The following is a 9,830-nucleotide window of genomic DNA, read 5'->3' as shown; positions in this document are numbered from 1 at the left end:
TTCTACCACCCTCCTTCCCCTTTACCCTCTGGTAAGAGCTTTTGAGAGGCTTCAATGAATAATACACCTAAAACAATTAACTCAGAGCCTGGGTCCTAATAATACTCAGCGAATGTTAGCTATTATTATGTATATCAGCTAGTACAGAGCTTGGCACTTAGTGGTTATCAGAAGAATGTTCATCATTATTGGAATAATAATAATCTGAATAATTTTAATATAAATGCAGTTGCTTTTTACCATTGTAAATACTTTGGAGTATGAGCGATCTAATATGGGGTTGAGAATGTGGTTTTGTAGTCAGACTCGGATCCAGATCCCAACCCAACTACTTCCTAGCTGTTGAGGCCAGCCTTGAACGAATTACATCTTCTTTTGTCTTTGGGTTTTTTATCTTTGAAATGAAGGTAGTATAATATAACCTATATTGCAGGTGTTGTGAAGATTAAATAAGATAATGCACGTAAAGCATGAACTCTGGATTTAAGCTGCTTGTGTCTGAAACTTCTTATTTTCAAATGCAGGATGCAGGCCTTGCCACTAACTAGTTGTGAAACCTTGGGGAAATTACTTAACCTCTGTATGCCTCAGTTTTCTCTTCTGTGAAATGGGATTAAAATAATGGCATCTACCTGATAGGGTTTGTGAGAAATCAATGGGGAAAAGTATATAAAGAGTTTGGCACATGGCTAGCAGAATGAGTTTAACAATTATTAGCTATTATTCTTTTTACTAATTGTTATGAGACTTAAAGGAAATTGATAGTTCCTGGCATATAGCAAGTGCTCAATACATGTTGACTATTGTTAAATTAGGGGAATTCTTAGTTTAAAAGACGTAGTTCAAAGTCCTCCTCTGTGAAACATGTTCCAACTTATTTACAGTACCTAAGAACTCATGTGATTTTACTCAGTGAATGGAATAGCAACCTACTGGTATAAGCACGCTGTTATTGAAGTCTTACAACAGCCCTATGAGGTAGGTATTATTACCCCCAATTTACAAGGAAGAAACAGGGGCTTGGACAGATGAAGTGACCTGCTCAAGATCACATAGCCAATAATTGCCAGGGCTGGGATTTGAACTGCTGGACATGTGACTCCAAAGGTTTCTTCTCAGCCCCACATCACATAAGGAGAAGATGATGGGGTTGGGGGTGTGGGGTGGCCGTGAGTTGTGACTGGGGAGAGAGACAGTGCAGCAGTGTGAGGTGCTAGAAGGGCTGGAGACATTTGAGAGAGTGTCAAGATCTGAAGCTGAAAAGGCAACTTTTCAGGGTCAGGTAAGGACGTTCATTTCAGGATCATCTGCCCTGAAGAGGAGCAATGGAGGTGAGGATGTAAAGAGAAAGAAAGATTCCATTAGGACACTAGAGGGCGCCCCTCGCCCTAAATCCAGCCTGGAATTGTTCTATGGTTTCCTTCAGACTTTGTCTAATGAAAGCCTGGCATTTACAGAAGAGGAAAACTAAGGCCCCAAGAAGCCAAGTGCCCCTGCCCGGTGTTGTATAAAAATAAACAACAGAGGGTCCTGTTGTTTATTTCTATACAACAGTTCTCTGCTTCAGTACCCATCAAGATTCTTTTCTGTCCACAATTGTCTATCAAGACCTTCTCTGAGCTGGGACAGCACTAGGCTCTCAGGGTACAGAAATCAATCAAATCGGGTCCCTGTCCTCAGGGCATGATCTCCAAACTTCCCCAATCAAGTTTCCTATTAGTAAAACATTTGTGAGCACATTCTCAACATGTATGTATTTGCTTACTTATAAATGATAAGCCCGTGCATATATAATGATGTGAAAAGCTAACTTTGATTGAACATTTATAATGCATTATTAGATCCTGCTCTCAGTGCTTTATACATGTTATCTCATTTAATTCTCACCAAACCCTTTGAGGGAGGGTCTAATACTATCCCATATTACAGAAGAGGAAACTGAGGTACAGAGGTTAAATAACACAACAAAGCCATATGACTAAAAAGCAGGCAGGCTAGCTTCCAAATAAAATAAGATATAAAAAAATAGAAATAGAAGTTGTAACATTCACTTCCTAAACCCTAGTACCTCATCTGGTGCATCCCCCTTTGGTGACCATGCTCTGTGGGCCCCCAGACCTGTGAGGGCCAGTACAGTGTGATCAGTACTTTGAGAAAGAGACGTGCAGGAAGTTGTGGGAACCCAGAGGCTGGGAAGTCAAGGATGGCTTCTGGAGAAAGTGGTGGCTGAGCTGAATCTTAAAGAATATGTAGTAGTTCCCCAGAAGAAAGAAACTGGGGGAAGGAACAGCACATGCAACGGCCCAGAGGCAGGAGTGTATGGTGTTCTGGGGGCTGCAAGTAGTTTAACCACCGCTGGTGCACAGAGTGCCAAGGGGGTGGGTTCCCACCCCAGCGCTGCTATAAGGCTCAAACAGGACGATAGATATCACCACTCCTTCATGTTTTTATTGAGGGAACAGGCAACCAGTCGGCTGCCTCCTGGTCATCATCCCAGCTTTTTGGTCCTCAGCTGCCAATTCTTCTATAACCCAGATGGCAAAAGGGGCCTCTCTGCCGCATGAAGATCTGGTTGAAGTTGGCCTGGAGCCCACTCCATAGTTTAGGAGTACTCAGAACCCTCCTTCCTTTCTCATGCTCATCCTGAGTCCCCCCACTTTATTTCTTCCAGGCTACAGTTTCTGTGACCCCAGCCCCTTCGCCCTCTTCCTCATGTGTGTTTCCATCAAAACAGAAAAAGTCCAATGAAGCCAATCATTTCATGGATTTAGCAACTTTTCTAAGTATCTGGATATCTTGAGATTACATGACATATCACAGGGCCACCTGCCATCCCCCAAATTTTCTCATTCAGCCTCCAGAGCCTTCTCAAAGTCTGTGTTCACAAAGCCGCCAGCTGCTCCTCCCTACATACCCAGAACCCCCACATCCCATCAGAAACTCAGTTCAGTCTCATGCATTTTTAAACAATTTTTGTATTTTCCAGTTACAGTTGACATACAACATTATATTACTTTCAGGTATACAACATAGACATTTATATAACTTATGAAGTGATCACCCCAATAAATCTGGTACCCATCTGACACCATACATAGTTATTACAATATTATTGACTATATTCCTTATGCTTTACTTTACATCCCCATGACTATTTTGTAACTCTCAATTTGTACTTCTTAATCCCTTCACCTTTTTCACCCATCCCCCTGAAGGCCTCCTATCTGGCAATCATCAAAATGTTCTCTGTTTCTGTGAGTTTTGTTAGTTCATTTATTTTGTTCTTTAGATTCCACATACAGATATAAGTGAAATCATGTGGCATTTTTCTTTCTCTGTGTGACTTACTCCACTCAGCACAATACCCTGTAGGTCCATCCGTGTTGTTACAGATGGCAAGATTTCATTCTTTTTTAAGACTGAATGATATTCCCTTGTATATACACGATCTGACAATTAAGTCCGTGAACTTGCTGCAACAATTTTGCTAAACTTTTTTTATATCAGAGGAATTATTCATTATGAATTTGTACCAACTGGACAAACAGTTAGCCAAGTTACCTATTTGGAAGTGCTCAAAAGGCTGCATGAAAAAGTTAGACGAAAACGTCCTGAACTTTTTGCCAACGATTCATGGCTCTTGCATCACCACAATGCACTGGCTCACATGGCACTGTCTGTGAGGGTGTTTTTAGCCAGTAAACAAATAACTGTATTGGAACACCCTCTCTGCTCACCTGATCTGGTCCCCAGTGACTTCTTTCTTTACCCAAAGATAAAGGAAATATGGAAAGGAAGACATTTTGATGACATTCAGGACATCAAGGGTAATACGAGGACAGTTCTGATGGCCATTCCAGAAAAAGAGTTCCAAACTTACTTTGACGCGTCGGTGCATAGCTTCTCAAAGGGAGTACTTCGAAGGTGACCATAGTGATATTTAGCAATGAGGTATGTAGCACTTTTTCTAGGATGAGTTCATGAACTTAATTGTCAGACCTTGTATGTATCATCTCTTCTTTATCCATTCATCCATTGATGGACACCCAGATTGCCTCCGTATCTTAGTTATTGTAAATAATGTTTCAATGAACATATGGATGCACACATCCCCTCAAAGTAGTGTTTTGGGTTTCTTCTGATAAATACCCATAAGTGGGCTTACTAGGTCCTTCTTTTGTCTCTTGTTATATAGCCTTTGTTTTAAAGTCTGTTTTGTCTGGTATAAGTTTTGCTATCCCAGATTTTTTTTTTTTTCCATGAAATAACTCTTTCCATCCCTTTACGTTCAGTCTGTATGTGTCTTTTGACCTGAAGTGAACTTCTTCTATGCAGTGTATGTAAGGGTCTTTTTTTTTTTTTTTATCTATTCAGCTACTCTGTCTTTTGATTGGAGCATTTAATCCATTTACATTGAAAGTAATTATTGATAGGTATGTAGTTATTGCCATTTTATTATTCTTTTTTTATCTTTTATTTTCTTTTTCTTCTTAAAAAAGTACCTTTAACATTTCTTGTAATACTGGTTTGGTGGTGATGAACTCTTTTAGCTTTTCCTTCTCTGGAAGCTCTTTATCTGTCCTTTGATTCTAAATGATAGCTTTACTGGGTAGAATAATCTCGGTTATAGGTCCTTGCTTTTCATCACTTTGAATATTACCTGCCAATCCCTTCTGGTCTGCAAAGTTTCTGATGAGAAATCAGCTGACAGTCTTATGGGAGCTCCCTTGTAGGTAACTAACTGCTTTTTTCTTGCTGCTTTTAAGATTCTATCTTTGTGTTTAATCTTTGGCATTTTAATTATGCTGTGTCTTGGTGTGGGCCTCTTTGGGTCCGTCTTGTTTGGGACTCTGTGCACTCCCTGGTCTTTTATGTCTATTTCCTTTGCCAGGTTCGGGAAGTTTTCCATCATTATTTCTTCAGATAGGTTTTTAATTCCTTGCTCTCTCTCCTCCCTCTGGTACCTGAATGATGCAAATGTTGGCATGCTTAATGTTGTCCCAGAGGCCCCTTAAACTATCCTCATCTTTTAATTCTGTTTTCTTTTTGCTGTTTTGAGTGGGTGTTTCCTGCTACCTTGTCTTCTAAATATTTTATTTGAACTTCTGCTTCATCTAGTCTACTATTGATTCTCTCTAATGTGTTCTTCATTTCAGTTATTTTATTTTTCATTTCTGACTGGTTCCTTTTTATGTTTTCTGTCTCTATTTTTATGTTTCCTATCTCTTTGTTAAAGTTCTCCCTGAGATCACTGAGCATCTTTATAACCAGTGTTTAGAACTCTGCACCTGGTAGATTGTTCATCTCCACTGTGTATAATTCTTTTTCTGGAGCTTCTTTCTGTTCTTTTATTTGGGACATGTTTCTTTGTCTCCCCATTTTGGTTGCCTCCCTGTGTTTGTTCCTGTGTTTTAGGTAGGGCTGCTATGTCTCCCAGTCTTGGTAGAGTGGCCTTGTCTAGTAGATATCCTGTGGGGCCCAGTGGTGCCGTCTCCCTGCTCACCTGAGCCAGGTGCTCCAGGTGTGTCCCTTGTGTGGATTGCATATGCCCTCCTGTTACAGTTGAGCCTTGGTTGCTGTTTGCACATCAATGAGAGGGATTGACCCTCAGTCTGACTGGTTGTGAGGACCGGCTGTGACTACAGTGGAGGAGCTGTTGTGCAGGGCTGACCCTACAGGATTCACTTTCACAGGGCTGTGGTGTTTCACCCATGGAGGCAACTAGGTGGTGCCTAGGGTCAGGGAAAGGCAGACATATACTTGTGGCAGAAGGGATCGAAGTCTTACTTCTCTGTTGTGAGGAAGCAAGCAATGTTTCTGAGCATGAGGTTTGGGGCCAAAAGTCTAGGATCCCACTCTGCCATGGTCCTGGGCAGTGCACTTTCTCTCTGAGCTTCAGTTTCCTCATCTGTAACCCAAGCATATTAATACCTGCTTCATAGGATTGCTGAAAAATGCATATAAATGTCAGAAGGGGGTTTCTCTCTTCTTCATTCCATTTACTACTTCCACTCCTTACTCTCATAGAAAGCAGGTCTTGAATAAATCAAGATTTTTAAAAAAATAGATGTTTTATAAGCAAAATAATACATAAAAATGATGCCTTCGTGGACATCTTGTAATTTTCCACATGGAATATTCCAAAAAGTGCAAGATTTATCCAAGAGGACTATAGGAATCCATTCCTGCCCTTCCAGGCTGGGGCTAAGAAGAATGGTCTCCATGGCCTTGACCTTGATATGCACTATCAGGATGGAGCCAGGACCCCAAGGGAGAGCAGAAAGAGAAAAAGAAAGGGACTTTATGATGATCTCAAACAATACAGTAAACTATTCAATACAAATCAATATCTGATCATGATTTAAAAAACAATAAACTCAGAGAGAAGGAACGTGCCTTGACTTATAAAAGGATATCTACCCCAGACGTACAATAAAAACAATTCTTTTTTAAAAATTAAAGTTTATTGGGGTGACAGTTGTTAGTAAAGTTACATAGGTTTCAGGTGTACAATTCTGTAATACATCATCTATGACTCATAATGTGTGTTCACCACCCAGAGTCAGTTCTCCTTCCATCACCATATATTTGATCCCTTTTATCCTCATCTACCAGCCCCCTTCCTTTCTTTTTTTATGTGAACTTTATTGGGGTGACAATTGTTAGTAAAGTTACATAGGTTTCAGTTGTATAATTCTGTAATATATCATGTATATATCACATTGTGATAAATAAAAATCTTAATGGTGAATCATTCATTGCATTCAATTTAAAGCCAGGAATGAGACCACTATAATTATTTTTGTTCAACATTGTAATGGAGGCCTTGGCCAGGAGAATAAAAAACAAAAAGAACAGAAATTAAAATTATAAGTATTTTAAGAAACAAAAGGTTCACCATTTATAAGATGCTATGACTGTCTACATAGGAATTCCAAGAGTTCCAAGAGTTTCTAAAAACAAATTGTTAAAACTAAAGAGTGTTTAGCAAAGATGATGGATACTAGATACTTTTTTAAAAAGTTTGTGATACACCAGCACATTAGTCAGAGTCGCAACAGGAAACAGTACATTCAAATCAGGGTTTCTCTAAGACGTTCGTATGCAAAGAGACTAATCACAAAGGTGTTAGAAGAGTTTACAGGTACCACATGGGGTAGTGCAGGAACCTGGGGCCAGCAAGGATAGGAGCTGTCACCACTCCTAGAACTGAATGAATAAGGACTCAGAGAAGTTACCAGAACGTGGAAGGAGAGTTTTGCAGGGTCAGCAGCCTTGAGAGAGGCAATGATATTGGTCAAGTCACAAATCCAACCTAAGGGGACTTCACAAGAAGGATTCAGTCATAGTTATCTGATTGGCAGTTCAAGGGAGGTTTAGAATGCAAGTCTCTGGGTTTTTCATTCTCTCTGGTGAGAAGCAGGCTCTCCCTCCCTATTGGTGGGTGAACTTTCTCCCCTAAAAAGTAACATAGAAACAGGCTCGGATGCTGGACAGCCAAAAAGATGATAAATAGCCACTACACTGTATGAAACTTACTGAGTTCTTGAGATGTGCCTAGAATTCTGTGGTTTGGGGAGAATGCTTCTTACCCACACCTGATGGGGTTTTTTTCACGTAAAGGAACTTCCATAAATGTAACCCTCCTGCCTTGTTTTCACCCCATTCATTCCTCCTTCCCCTCTGAAAGTAGGACTTCCGTTATTGATGGCTTTGAGAAGGAACATAGGGATATGAAGCTCTGTGCCTTCCTCTTTCCTTTCCCTTTGGGAGCACACGTTTTAATCTGTTTTATGCCTCAAGTTTTATAAGAATAGACCTCACGTGGGGAGAGCTGCATACTCCCTGCACTGTCTGCAACTGGATGGACAGACCTAATTTAGGGTTCACTATTAGGAAACCCACATATCTGCAGCTCTAAGTCCTAGTCTCCAACATCAGCTTTACAGTAGTAGAGATGAGAGTTTATTCTTTGGCATATTTGCCAACTGGTTCATAAGTCAAGATATAAAAGGAGCCGCCTCAACCCTCTAACAGTTATTAGTGTTATGAACTAAATGTGGCATAGCCTCTGCCCTTGGAGGGCTCTCGGTCTAGTGGGAGAAGGATGCATAACAGATCATTATAACACAGTATGACCCCTAGGTCCATGTTCAACTATGTCATTTCCTTGAACAAAATCCACAGTGTTTAGGGAAAGAATGCAAAACTATAGACTTCACCCTTGCAGTTGCTGCCCATCTGGATTTTACTTACTTGAAAGTGAGAAGAGTGATCAGCTTGTGAGTTATTACAAGAGTGATCAGCTTGTAATAATGTCTAATCATTAGGTTGTTTTGTATACCTGAAACTAATATTTAAAAACCTTAAAAAAAATAAAAATAAATTTAAAAAAAAGTAAAAATCCTTAAAAAATAAAAACATAAAACTAAGAAGACTGGAATTTGCAGTCAGGTAGAAAGGAAGGAAATAGTAGAATGGGATTGTTTCAGTTTCCCTTTGTTACGGTAACCAGGAGATTAACTTGCTTTACCTTAATTCCCCAAGTGGCAGTTTGATGGGAATCTCTGGGATTCCTGCCCGTCTCTTTCCTTTCCCAGGTCGTTCAGGGACCTGAGAGACTTATCTGCCTGAGCTAGAAAGGCCCTGTGAGTTGGTCTAATCCCACACCTTCCTTTTTAGATGAGGAAACAGACCCAGAGAGAAGAAAGGGTTTTTCCAGGGCCAAGCAGAGGCCAGATGGCAGAGCTGGGATCAGCGCATCCGGTCATGGTCAGGCTGGGTGGGGGTGGATTGTTGATGGCATCAAGCAATCTCCATTCCTGACCATGGGAAGTGAACTGAAGCTCTTAGAGCCCAGAAGATCCCTCCTGTCACCCCTTCTGCCAACTGCACCCCACATGCAGTCAGAAGACAGGAATCTCACCCTCCCCTCCCTGGGCTGTGACATGAGGAGTTTCTGGAAGGACGCTGAAGTCCAACCAATTCTCATACGTAGTCTGCTCAGGGCTGCCCAGGTAACTGCTCTGGAAAGAAAGAGAACTCAGAAACCAGCTTTGCGAATAAATAAAATGAAATAGATGCTTTTGCTTTGGTTAGGGGGCCACATTCTGGAGGGGCTCTCTCCTTTGTGTCTCCATTCACCCCGGTCTCCTGCCTCTGTGCTCAGTACTTCCTCTCTCCCCACTCTCTCTCGATGCCCTGGCTCCATCACCTTCTTTTCTCCCCAAACCCAAGTGATCACCTTGTCTGTGAGTTGTTAACTGGTCAGCAAGTACAATCTTTAATCAAACAAGGTTTCAGTGATGCCATTTCATAACCATATTTAAGTAATATCACTAGAATTCTAAATAAAAAGAAGAAACACTTGACCCACGACTCCACCACCACCAAATGAAATGGCTCTTGATTTCTTGAGTTCACTTCAGTTCTTGCCCCAACACTAAACATTTTTCATATAACTACCGTTTCTACACCTTCGTATGTGCCAGACATTCTGAGAAGAAATTTAAACAATGTAAGCCCAGAAATGTTTTATTTCCCAGAATCCCCCCACCCTTTTTTTTTTTTTTTTGGCTGTCCAGAATTCCTTTCGATAATAAAAATAACTAATAGTTGTTGCAAACATACTACGTGCCAGACATACACTCTCTTTTCACTCTAATGACCCAGTTTTTGTGTGCTTTTCCCTCACATTCTCCAGATGGAGAACTGTGACCCAAGGAAGTTCAGTGGCCTGTCCAAGGTCCCCGGGGTAGTTAATTTCTTCCTCTGTAAAAGGTGAGAGAATGTCCTAGTTATTACTTCCCCATTTGGGTTTCCGGGGACAG

The sequence above is a fragment of the Rhinolophus sinicus genome, chromosome 14 (genome assembly GCF_057876585.1).
Source record: "Rhinolophus sinicus isolate RSI-liver-muscle chromosome 14, RSI-T2T, whole genome shotgun sequence".
NCBI lineage: Eukaryota > Metazoa > Chordata > Mammalia > Chiroptera > Rhinolophidae > Rhinolophus > Rhinolophus sinicus.
The sequence above is the reverse complement of the archived record's forward strand: the minus strand, read 5'-3'. Positions refer to the sequence as shown.